Source organism: Trichosurus vulpecula, chromosome 4 (genome assembly GCF_011100635.1).
Source record: "Trichosurus vulpecula isolate mTriVul1 chromosome 4, mTriVul1.pri, whole genome shotgun sequence".
NCBI classification, from domain to species: domain Eukaryota; kingdom Metazoa; phylum Chordata; class Mammalia; order Diprotodontia; family Phalangeridae; genus Trichosurus; species Trichosurus vulpecula.
The window spans coordinates 304,690,794-304,699,256 of record NC_050576.1 but is presented as its reverse complement, the minus strand read 5'-3'; positions in this window follow the sequence as shown (position 1 = coordinate 304,699,256).

Below are 8,463 nucleotides of genomic sequence, written 5' to 3'. Positions count from 1 at the left end.
TAAATACAAAATAAGAGGAATCCCTACAGAAAATGGTTGGGGATGGGGGGAAGGGTTGGACTGAAGGCACAGATTAGATTTTCTGTATTTGCATATGTGGCATAGTAAGTTGGTTATACAATAAATTCTCACTAACTAAAAATACTGAACACAACTCATAGAAAACATAAGAAAAGAGACATAAAATAAACAGACAAATAAATGGTACCTCTTCAAACTCTGCACAAATTAAGGAAAATATTTGAATCATATCTGCACACAAATGAAGGCAAAACAATTATTGAATAAGAAAGTATCTTCTCAAGAGATGGACTACATATTAAATGTCTGTCCTCTATCATCCTAGACTTCTAAAATCTGATGTGGTAAAAGAATATATAAGAAAAAGAAAGTTAAAAGGAAGGAGACCCCCTGAATCAAGAGATTTACTAGGAATTTGGAAAGACTGAGATAAATTTCTATGAAGCCAACAGAATTACAAAATCATAGCATTTTCTATGTGGAAGAGGCTGTAGGAATCCCCTAGTCCAGTCCTTCATTATACAGCTAATCATCTCTTAGGTTATTATCCTTATGCAGAAAATGTTGAAGGTAATGTTAGCATCCCACCATTACGAGAGAAGTTAGAACTACATGGTTCTTCCCTGTCAATTCATATTCCTCTTCCCTTTTAACCCCACTCAAAGACTAATCTCTGCTGTGAAGGATATCATTCACTCTTTTCACCCTGTTATTACATGCTCCTTTTGCTTTTGTGTATATAAATAATTTGTAGTTTATTACTTCAGGTGTTTGCAGCAGCACAGTGTTAATGAAGCCAAGACCACAAAATTTCCTACGGGACAATTAGATTCATGTGGCCATAGGCTATGTCTCCAATCATAAAATGAATGAATCATCTATGCCAGTGCTGTCCAACCTTAGGTTTTTACTGAAACAATAAACAATATATTTTGATTTGCCATTTTAGTGAGAGGTCTGCGGTAGCTCAGCTTTGTTTACTAAAGCATTTATGTAAATTTCTGTGCTTGTAGGCGGGCTGCATAAATCGCACTGTGGGCTGTATTTTGGACAGCCCTGATCTATGCCAATGGTTCTTAACTTTTCTCAGGTCACAGATACTTTTGGCAGTTTGGCAAAGCCTCTGGACTTTTCAGAATTCAGAATAAAGGCATAATATAAAATACATAGGATTACAAATGAAATCTATTCAATTGAAAGTCATCAAAACATATATGACAAGCAAGTTCATGGATCTTAGCTTTAGAACACCTGATTGATTTAACTTAATCAATGAGGAAACAGTAGCTCAGGGAGGTCCATTGATTCCCTAAGGTTGTAATAGGAGTAAACAGAATTCAAAATCAAATTCTGACTCCAAACCCAGTGTTCCTTCCATTGTACTGCACTTATCTCCAAGTTTCTTGACCTCAGCCCTTACATTTTTCACTTCATATTTAAACTGGATTGTAAACCGCTAAAGGACATAGACTGACTCTTTTGGGTCCTGCACAGTGTACCAAACAATAGGCTGCTCCCCAATATCCTCTCTAACTAAAGAGAAAGCTTAAGGAAACAGGCTAACAACACGAAAGACAGGTTTAAACAAATCAGTGGTACACTCACACCAGATAAATACATGCATAAAGACATACAGCTGTTAAGAAAAAAATCCAACTTATTTCAATCAGTCCCTTGTTGTCTTTATTGTCTTGAAGAGGACTGTGACCTCAGGAAAGAGATGCCATGACTTGCAAGTGAATCAGATTTAAGGGAGGGAGGGCAGTGCAGTCACCAGCCCCTACAATATACAAAAGAATGAAGAGGAAATCAAATGGTGAAAAAAAAAAAAAAGAAATACTGCCATCTGTTGTTAAGGCCTTGGAATTCCACACGTTAACAAAAATCCTGAAGGGTTACAACAATGTTGACTAATTCAGTGATTTTAAGAAAGTAATATATTTATTATAGTAGACAACAGATCACATATGTATTTCTATGTGTATGTATATGTGTATATAACTTAGGGTGGCAGCGTACTAGTTGAGTAAGTCACGCAACCTCTCAGACTTTCTTCTCATTTATAAAATGTAAACCTCATGGTGGTGTTGCTTATAGCAAGGATCAATTGAGACAATAATCACTAAGCATTGCCCTTTTGATCTTTATCAAACATAATTTCTATAGACTGAATAAATAATATGTCTTACACGCATATATTTGTTTTGGGTCTAGACCTGTGCTTTCACTAATAAAAGAAACTCCCAGTGACAAAACTTCTATCAAGTTAGATCCACACCTACTCAGCAATTTATAGGCTTAAGACTTGAGTTGATTGAGCACCTGAGAAATTACTTGTTTAAAGTCACATAACCAATATGTGTCAGAGCTAGGAATTGAACCTCAAGTCTTTCTTCCCTTGAGCCTGGGCATTACTTCATTCTTCCTCTCATATTAATACATGTATATGTTGTGATATTAATATACATATTGCTGTTTTCCAAATGTATGTAGAAACTGATGTAATAAATCATAAATTCATTGAAAGACAAGACTGAGTTCACTGTAGCCTTTTTTCATTAAGTATTTTCTTAATAATTATCACAATTTCACAGTCATTCTCACTATTTTGGGGAGCGGAGAATACAATATTTTAACATTAAAAGAGAGGGCCTTCACTCTCAAAAAAGGTAGGGAACTGCTGCTCCAAACAATTTAGCCATAGAGAAAAGAGTAAGGTTGGATCACCATCCTCAACACCAGCACTCAAATAATAGAATTAAAAACACAACAAAAACTCTCAAGGAAGGCAGAAGACATTGTTAGAGATGCTTCTTCTGGCCTTTTGAGATCCTCTGGCCCAGCAAAACAAAAAAAGAGGCTGCTCTGCACACTCACTCACTCCAGAGGAACTCCATGCTACCTTTTGCTGGAGGCCAAAGGAAGGCCAGCAGCCATGTTTACCTGTATGCTTTCTTCACCCTACCATGCCCTATCTGTTGTTTTGATGTTTTAACTCTAAAATAAGGAAAAGAGAGTTATATATTCTGCCTATTGACTTCCTTGTCTCCTCTTTTAGGTCTAGCTTAAATATCTTTTATTCTTTGAAGCCTTTCCTTAATGCTTCTGTAAGTAATCTTTCCCTCATGTGATCTCACAGTACTTTATACTCTTATTTGTAAGATTATAAATTCTTTGTGGCCTAGCATTCTTCTTTAGCTTTACATCCCCAGTGTCTCTCAGACTGCACTGCACAAAGTAGGTGCTTAAAAATCTTTGTTGAACAAATCAATTCTATGCATAATTTTCACTTGACTGTGAAATTGGTTCCTTTAAATCTAAGGTTTCAAAACTAAAGCTGATGCGAGAAGGGAAGGGGGATGGTTAGTAAGAGCAAGTATGTAGAGTAGAGATTATTTAATGGAATAGAGGAATTTTTAATTATTTTGAAACATGCTCAGCAAAAACTTTATGTAAATAGGTATGGAGTAACTCAGTTTGAGTAAAAGTTGGAACTACTGAGGCAGAGCCATAGATATAAATAGGGCTCTGAGATGCTAACCAAAAGGCAGACAATATTTAGCAGAAAGGACTACTGATCTTCTGAAGTACATATATTCAAGATTCATTATGTCATCATTGGTATTTTCTCCATTGTGAAAGGAAAGGATATGTAAATAGCATATAAGAACATCTCTTTTCCGTGACAGCTTTGCTGTTTTGAAATATTCTTTTTCTGCTTTCTCTACTGCCTGGTTTAGAAAGGAAAGGAAAATTAATTTCTGCCTTTGACTATAAAACACCAGTACTTTTTACACTTGCTTTGTAAACTAATATCTCTTTGCTCTGTGTGAAACCACATTTCAGTAGGGGACGGTCCCTGTACCTTGTATTTACTGGTACAGTTGGACAATATCTCATCCTGGTTTCTTAATCAGTGTATGAAGTAATAGAAATAGGAACCTTGGAGACCATCTGACAGAGGCCCTGGCATATCCCCTTGTAATGAGAGATAGATGACCTCCAAGATCCCTTCCAGTACTAGGCTTCTGTCACAACCATTCTAACTACTATTCTAAACTGCAGCAGAATCTCTGAATCCCAACATTTTTTCTCTTTCCTTCATTCTCATCTATATACCAAGAAAGAAAAAAAATTACTCCTTGTGTCATTTCCACTTAAATATGAAGCACTCCATTCCTTTTTTTTTGTTTTTAATTTTTAGTACATTATTTTTATTTTTTCTCAATTGCATGTAAACAAAAATTTTAAACATTCATTTTCATTTCTCTCTCCCTTCCCTCCTCCTTCCTTGAGGAGGCAAACAATTTAATGTAGGTTATACATGTGTAGTCAAGCAAAATGTTTCCACATTAGCCATGCTGCAAAAGAAAACAGAGACAAAAAACCAAGAATAGTAAAGAAAATTTTTAAAAGTATGCTTCAATATATCTGCATTCAGATTCCATCAGTTCTTTCTCTGAAAGTAGATCATAAGTCCTTTGGAATTGTCTTAGGTCATTGTGTTGCTGAGAATAAGTAAGTCATTCACAGTTGATCATCATACAATATTGCTGTTACTGTGTACAATGTTCTGGTTCTGTTAATTTCACTTTGCATCAGTGCATATAAGTCTTGCCTGGTTTTTCTGAAAGCATCCTGCTTGTCATTTCTTACAACACAATATTATTCCATCACAATCATATACCACAACTTATTCTGCCATTCCCCAATTGATAAGCATCCTATTTCCAATTCTTTGCCACCACAACAAGAGCTGCTTTATAAATATTTTTGAACATATATAGGTTCTTTTCCTTTTTCTTGATCTCTTTGGGGGTACAGAACTATTAGTGGTATTGCTGGCTCAAAGGGATACCATTCTTTCTAGACTGGATTTTGGTTTTTCTGAAGAAGCAACTTTATTAGACTCCTCCTCCCCTATCTTTTTACATACTACAATGGAATGGCAGGAGTGAGGCAAAGAACAAAGTGAAAGAGAATTTTTGGGAAAACCTCAGGGGCTTGGTTGACACAAAGGAAAGATGGCAGAATCGCTGCCAGTATTTGGCAGGTATAATCACCCTCATGGACTAAAATGTTGAAAAATGCTGGAATATTAGTTTTTTTTATGTCTATGACCAAAGAAAGGGAGGACCGAGGATGCTCTGGAGTCATCTCAGAAAGCAGCATATGGAACGCAGTACTTGTTTATATCAAGGCATTAAATTGAAGAATATTAGTGTTGGAAGGGACCTCAGAAATCATAGAGTCTAACCCATATCTGGGCAGGAATGCCCTCTATTATATTCTTGATAAGTAGTTATGCAACTTTTGAGATCTACTGTGATAGGGAACACGCTACCTCTGGGGATGACCCATTCTACTTTTATAAATCTCTAATTGAAAGAAAATTTTCCTTTAAGTCAACCTGAAATGTGCCTTTCTGCAATACCCACCCCTTGCTTCTGGTTCTGCTCTCTAGATTCAAAGAAAGTATGTAAATGTCTTCCCTGTGACAGTCCTTTGAACATGTAGAAAGTTATCATGGTTCCATCTCCACTTCTCAAGCCACAGTTTCTTCAGTGGAACCTCATATGGCATGGCATTATCCCCCCAACTGAATGTAAGCTTCTTAAAGGCCAGGATCATTTCATTTTTGTCTTTCTAATGTTACCCTTGCCACAAGTCCTTCCCCCAAGGCAGCAGAAATGATGTGAACAAAGGTGTGGAGAAGAAATTAGTTTGGCTAGAGCAGAGAATTTGGGCAGCAATGAGAGGTGTAGCTGAAAAAGAAAAGTTAGGACCAGATTATATAAGTCTTTGATTGCTAGGCAAAGGAGTATGAAACTTATTTGGCATGCAATATTAAATCACTGAAAAAAAAGTGAAGGAGTGATTAGTGTGGTATATTATTCTGATAGTCAATAACCATCTATTAAGCACCTACTATATGCCAGGTAATATACTAAACAACATAGATACAAAGAAGGGCAAAAGACAGTTCCTTCTCTCAAGGAATTCAGAGTCTATGAAGGATGAAATGGAGTGTCTTGAGAGAGTAAAGATGTGAAGACATAACGGGATCTATTGCTATACTCTAGATGGATGACAATGAAAGGCCTATACTAGAGTGCTACAATTGGAGCAGAAAGGAAAGAATCAATGAAAAGAAAGATTGTAGAGATCTGGGTAGGCCTTGATAATTATACATAGAAGACGAGGGAGAAGGAAGTAAAAGATAATACTGAGGTTTCAAACATGGAAAATGGGGTGAATGACAATGGTGTGGTGACCAGTATGTCAATCATGGTACCATACACAGAAAATGAAGGAAAGATAATTTTAGTTGTAGATGTATTATATGAGACAATAATTGTGACTTTTTAGCTTTAAAGAGAGAAGAGACTTAATAGCCTCTGGGAGTATATGTAGGGTTAATTTTGTAGCGACTTGTTTTATTTTGTGTTTTGCCTTCTACTTAGTAGAGAAAAAGAGGCAATATGATATAATAGGACATTGGCATTAGCATCAGAGGACCTACAAATAGTAAACTCCCTGAGGGCAGTGTTTATTTCATTTTTTTTGTCTGTATTCCTAGCATGTAGCACAGTGACTGGTGCATAATAAATGTTTTTTTTAATTAATTTACCTGCGTTCAGAACCTATCTCTCCTGACTACTGTGACCTTGGGGAGCAATTTAACCTTTCTGGATCTCAGTTTCCTTATCATTAAAATGAAATGTTCAGACTATATTTTCTCTAAGATTTTTTTCAGTTCTAACTCTTACAATCAAAGAAGAAATGGGTTTGAATTTTAGTTTAAAGTATATGTTAAAAATACTTGACTGAGTATGCTTAACATTAGAATGGGTTCTAGAAGGAAGTATAGCAGACAGGGGATTTTGCTGAAGAGTTTGTTTACATAAGGACAGGTTGAGTAACAGGTTTCTTAATTTGAGACATGAAGCAACCTTTATCTGAACCCAGCCCCAAGAATCCCTTGTCTGTCCTTAAGTGTTGAGTAACTGCTAAACTACTGGGTGATATATACCCTGTTGTACAAAACTCAATTGCTGAGTTGGCTCCCAGACAAAAAACTAAATTCTTTGTAAAAAGTACAGCTGCGACCTAGCTCAGTGACGCTTTTACTCAGATCAAACCCATAATTAAGGCTTTAAGATGCCCCCTAGAGTCAGTTCCCTCCACAGGGATATTGTTGGGGTTTTCCCTGCCTGTTGGAAATATAAGCTGCCCATTCACTTATCTTTTTTCTTGTTTTAATACAATTTTTTTGCTACCTTGTTGTGACTTTAAGCCATGATGTTCCATATAGTCCCCAAACTCAGACTCTCTACAACCAAAATGAAGTTTTCAAATCAATTTCTCTAGGATTTTTGAAAAACAGGATTCATTCTCATCTGTCAAGGATGGTAAAGTATGGTCTTATCTCATAGGAGAAAACATACTGAAGGAAGCCAGGAGGGTTTGATTCTAGTTATGGTATCTCACTAACTTTCTAAGTTTGGACAAATGCTTCTCCCTCTTGTAGGTGGTGGTGGTGGGGGGGGGAGTCTCAGCTTTCTAATTTGTAAAATAATTTGGCTTGACTAAATCATAACTAAAATCTCTTCTAATTCTAAACTTCTATGATTCTTCTAATTCCATTAGTTTTTCATTTTTTTTCAGGTTCTGGTATTTTTTAATCCAAGCAACGGTTAAGAATGCAGAAGACTGTTTCCAAAGATATGTCAAACCCACAATCCCTTTTGGTCCCCACAACTCTAGGAGATAGGTACTATTATTACCCTCATTTTTTACAGTTTAAGAAACTGAGGCAAACAGATTTAAGTGACTTGACCAAGGTCACACAGCCACTAAATGTCTGAGGCAAAATTTGAACTTAAGTCTTCATGACTCCCAGCCCAGCACTTTGTCCATTATACCACCTAACAAAGAATCTGATTTTCTATAAATTTTCTGCTTGATTATATTTAAGCAATGGTAGTCTGGGCCTGTGGTCTGTTTTACTTTTTGTTTTTTCCTTCAAATTTCCCTGGCTTAAATGGCATCAAGTTCAGAAAGCTGCTATGCAATAACTCAGTTGTAAGGCAGACCTTACTTACATTGCCATGTTTTAAGTTGAAGTAAAGTGAGCTGAGTGCTTACAGTGGAATGCTTATGTCATTTGTGACATCTTGATTTATAATATATTCCGGTACATAGTTCCCATACTGGATTGAAAGTTGCATGGCAGCAGGGATAGTCTTATATATCTTTGTATAATCCGCAGGATTCCTTGTTTGCAGCAGAATTACATGATATTAGAGCTGGGTGGAACCTCTAGTCAAACACCACCTTCTATTAAAATATAACCAAACTGAGGCCTGAGAGGTGCAAGTCAAATAATAGCAAGGCTGGAAGGAGAACCCAGGTTTGCTGACCTCCGAATAGATGCTAATT